This window comes from Mus caroli, chromosome 1, assembly GCF_900094665.2.
Source record: "Mus caroli chromosome 1, CAROLI_EIJ_v1.1, whole genome shotgun sequence".
Taxonomy (NCBI): domain Eukaryota; kingdom Metazoa; phylum Chordata; class Mammalia; order Rodentia; family Muridae; genus Mus; species Mus caroli.
In genome coordinates, this window is record NC_034570.1 from 44,987,842 (window position 1) to 44,993,161 (window position 5,320).

The following is a 5,320-nucleotide window of genomic DNA, read 5'->3' on the forward strand; positions in this document are numbered from 1 at the left end:
CCCCCTCTCTCTCCACACACACACACACACACACACACACACACACACACACACACACAAATAAAAATATTTATGGCCATATTTTCATCGTATCCTTCACTTATATTTGTGTGACTAGACCTCATTTGCATATTCTTGAAGGAGATATGTGTATGTTCTACAATAACCATATCTAAATGTACATAAGTCACTCCTTTCTATCTCCTTAGAGGAGGTCTGTACACTGTCCCAATAGGCAGATATGTGTTTTCAATGTCTCTCAACAATTTAAGGCCATTTATGTATATTTTATGACACACTCTGAATGATATAAATCTGAAGTATAAATTCTTCATGTACTCATTGTGAAAATAAACAATTCTAAACAGCCATTCCCATCCCAGTGTGTGTCTCATGCACCGCTGAGACCTGTCTTTATTATGGTTTCAACAAAAGCAAAGAATGGGAAATACAACAATCCCTAAAGCTCCAGCCTGAGAGCCTTCAGGGTTTATTCAACAACTGTCATGAAATCCAGCCTCTCAGCAGGTGAAGCTAGTGTATAGCATCTTACAAAGAAATGGGACACATTCGCCTCGAATTCACCTGCTGAAAGCCAGTAATGGGATATTTTTCTCATTTCACAGAACTTCAGTCTGCCCCATGATATCAACTTTAGCTGATACACCTCTATATATTGCTTTTCTATCTTTTTTTGGCTTTGTTTGCTTCTGCTGTTTACTGTCTAATGGGATGAATGGTTGCAACTTCAGGATAAATGGAAAACATTTGAAAAAAAGTGTTTATCACATTGCATTTTTAAATGTAAATTTTGGTCAGATATGGAATTATATGAATACTAAGTTAAAATTTGCTTACTATGTTGTTAATCTATTTCAATACATGCCAATTTTTGTATGGTTTTACTAACATAAATGTTTCTTGTCACTAAGTGCAAAATTGTAGAAATGTCTCTTTAAAATTATTTATCAGAACACAAAAGGTCATAATAAAGACATTTACTTATGTGATTATGGTAAAAGATGTACATTGAATGTTATAGTTAAATGTTTATGTTCAAGAGATTGGTTTTTTTAAGTAATTAATTTTCATGTACTTTACATCATGACCATAGTTTCCCCTCACTTCATTCTTTTCTGGCTGCCCTCCTCTCTACAACATCTGTTCTTCCTTTCTTTCTCTTCAGAAAATTGGAAGACTCCCAAGGATATCAACTGTACTGGTCATGTCAAGTTATAGTAAGTCTAGACTCCTCTCCAATTGAGATTAGAAAAGGCAGCCCAGTGAAGAAAGTGTCACAAAGGCAGGCAACAGAGTGAGAGACAGTCCCTGCTCCTACTGTTGGGAGTACCACATGAAGACCAAGCTGCACAACTGTTATATATATACAGAAGGCCTAGTTCACTTCCAAGTCATACTCCCTGGCTGGGCATTTAATATATGAGCACCTATGGGGCCACATTAGTTGATTCTCTGGGTTTTCTTGCTGTATCCTTGAACTCTCTGGCTCCTACAATCATTCCTTCCCCTTATCTGCAAGATTCCCTTAGCTCCACTCAATGTTTGACTGTGGATATCTGAATCTGTTTCCATCAGTTGAGGGTTTTTTGTTTGTTTGTTTGTTTGTTTGTTTGTTTGTTTGTTTTATGGCCACCCTTACAGATTCCTGGGAGTTCTCATTGTCCTAGGATTCTAGTTCCTCTCAAAGATTCCTCCTTCACCCCGTTCTAGTTGTCTTTAGCAGTACTCCATCTCCATTCTTCCTCATCAGATCTCTCCAATTCCCATTGCTAAGCCCACACTAATCCAAAGGCTCCCCTTTCCACCCATGATGTCTATTTTCTTTTCCCTTCTCGTGAAGATTCTCCATCTCTTTCCCAACCCCCAGGCCTTCCGTTTTACTTAGAGATTTTATGTCTGTTGATTGTAGTACTGGTATCTTTTATTTACAGCTAATATCCACTTATGAGTGAGTACATAATATGTTTCCGTTTCTGGGGCTGTGTTACCTCACTCAGGATATTTCCTAGTTCTTTCCATTTGCCTGCAAATTTCATGATGCCATTGCTTTCTATAGCTGAATAGTATTCCACTGTGTAAATAAACCATTTTATTTTAAAATCTATTCTCCAGTTAAGGCATATCTAGTTTGTTTCCAATTTCTGGCTTGGAGTAGTAAATGTTAAAAATAAAATCGTCTGGAATTCTTTCCCTGCCTTCATGATCCTGCGTGAAAGACACACACACACATACACACACAAACGTGTGTGTGTATGTGTGTGTGTATACATACATACACATATATATTAATATGCCATAGGCAACACAATAGCTGGGTAACTGCCTATTCTCCATGCTGTTAGAATCTGTTTTCCCATGTATAAGCCCAAGCTATCTCTATTTAATAAATTACATCTGGGTTGCTCTCACATCCAATGAGGCAGCCCTCTGGACCACATTCTCTTAGCCCCTCCCTATGGTGGGTCTTCTTCTCCCTCCTGCACCTTCTTCTTCCATGCCTGCTGCTTTTTTTTTTTTTTTTTTTTTTACCCTCATGGGCTTTTCTTCTAAGCCCATGAAAATTCAACCCCACCTATTTTTCTTCTTCCCAACTATTGGCTGTGGCATATTTATTCACCAATACTAAATAACTGGAGGCAATATAGGCAATATCACTCAGAATATTATGTGCTGATTCTCTCTTCTTTGGTGCAAACCATTTGAGGAGCCCCAAATTAGCATTAGAATACAAACAAAATTAGGCCAACCCACAACACTGGATCTTACAAGTATAGCTTCTACGATCTTAGATGAGAAATTATCTTGTGGTTTGTTGAAGCATTCTTTGAGTATATGCCCAATAGTTGTATAAAGGTGTCTTGAGGTAGATCTATTTCCTATTTTCTGAGAAACCAACAGATTGATTTCCAGAGTTGTTGTACAAGTTTACACTCCCACAAGTAATACACATCCCTTGTTCAACGTCCTCCTCAGTGATTTCTGTCACTTGAGTTTCTTTTTATTTAGCCATTCTGACTAGTGTAAGATGAAATCTCACAGTCATTTTTACTTGCATATCCCTAATGGCTAAGGATGTTGAACATTTTTAAGTGTTTCTTTGCCATTAGGAATTTATCTGCTGAGAATTCTGTTTATATATGTATCTCATTTTAAATTGGGTGATTTGGTTTGTTAATGTCTAGTTTCTTTATTTCTTTATATATGTTGGAAATCATCTCTGATACATTTTTCATTTCTTTCTTCAAAGACTTGAAGTCCCTGTCATACAGGTCTTTCACTTACTTGGTTAGAGTTAGAGTAAGACATTTTATATTATTTATAGCTCTTTGCAAGAATGTTGTTTTCCTAATTTCTTTCTCAGCCCATTTATACATAGGAAGGATACTGATCTTATTTAGTTAATTTTATGGAGCCACTTCACTGAATGTGTCTATCAGCTTTAAGAGTTCCCTAGTAGTTTTGTTGAAGAGCAAAATACCCATGGAAATAGTTACAGAGACAAAGTTTGGAGCTGAGACAAAAGGATGGACCATCCAGAGACTACCCCACCTGGGGAATCCAACCCATAACCAGCCACCAAATGCAGACACTATTGCATATGCCAGGATTATTTTGCTGAAAAGACCTTGATATAGCTGTCTCCTGTGATGCTATGCCAGTGCCTGGCAAATACAGAAGTGAATGCTCATTGTCATCTATTGGATGGAACACAGGGCCCCCAATGGAAAAGCTAGAGAAAGTAACCAAGGAACTGAAGGGGTCTTCAATCCTATAGATGGACCAACAATATGAACTAGTCAGTAACGCCAGAGCTCATGTCTCTAGTTGCATATGTAGCAGAAGATGGCCTAGTTGGCCATCATTGGGAAGAGAGGCCCCTTGGTCTTGTGAAATTTATATTCCCCAGTACAGGGGAAATCCAGGGCCAAGAATTGGGAGTGGGTGGGTAGGAGATCAGGGAGGGGGAAGGGTATGAGGACTTTCAGGATAGCATTTGAAATGAAAATGAAGAAAATATCTAATAAAAAATTGAAAAAAAAAAGAGTTCCTTAGTAGAACTTATAATCACTTACATATACTATCACATCATCTGTGAATACTTTGACTTCTTCCTTTCCAATTTGTATAATTTTAATCTGCTTTAGTTGTCTTACTGCTCTAGCTAAAACTTCAAGTACTATATTGAAATGATTTGGAGAAAGGGGAAAACCTAAGATCATTTGTAATTATAATAGAATTGCAATAAGTTTCTTTCCATTTATTAGCTTATTGTAAATTGTCCATATTAACTTTATATATTCACCTTGTATCCCTGATTTCTCTAAGACTTTAAACAAAATGTGGTGTTGCCTTTTGTTACATGCCTTTTCAACATCTAATGAGATAACAATGTGTTTTTGTTTTCCTTTCAGTTTGTTTTTATGATGGATTACATTGATGGATTTTCATGTATTGAACTATTCCTGCATCTCTGGGATGGAGCCTACTTGATCACTGTAGATGACCTGTTTGATGTGCTCTTGAATTCTGTTTGTGAGTATTTTATTGATTACTTTTCTGTCAATGTTCATAAAGATATTGGTCTGCATTTCTTATTTTATTGTTGAATGCTTGAGTGGGTTAGTTGTCAGAGTGACTTGCTTGATCAATTGAATTTGGCAATGTTTCTTCTGTTTCTATTTGTATAATAATTTTAAGAGTATTTTCATTATCTCTTCTTTGAAAGTGTGGTACAATTCTGTACTAAAACTAAAACTGTCTAACTCTTGGCATTTGGCTTTTGTTTGTTGGGAGTTTTTAATGACTGCTTCTATTTCTTTAGATGTCATAGGTCTATTTATATTGTTTTTTCTGATCTTCATTTAGCTTTGGTAAGTGTTATCTATCAAGAAAATTGGCCCTTGTTTTTCTTTTTTAAAGTTTTCAATTTTGTGGAATACATGTTTTTTAAGTAAGACCTAATGATATTTTTTTTTTGATTTCTCCGTATCTGTTTTATGTCCCCTTTGTCATTTCTGATTCTGTTAATTGGGATATTCTGTCTCTGCCTTTTCATTGGTCAAATTAGGGGGTTATCTATATTTTTTTATCTTTTCAAAGAACCAACTCTGATTCTTTAATTCTTTGCATTGTTCTCTTTGTTTCTATTTTATTAATTTTATAACTGTGTTTCATTATTTCCCACTGTCTACTCCTCTTGGCTGTGTTTTGTTCTTCTTCTTCTTCTTCTTCTTCTTCTTCTTCTTCTTCTTCTTCTTCTTCTTCTTCTTCTTCTTCTTCTTCTTCTTCTTCTTCTTCT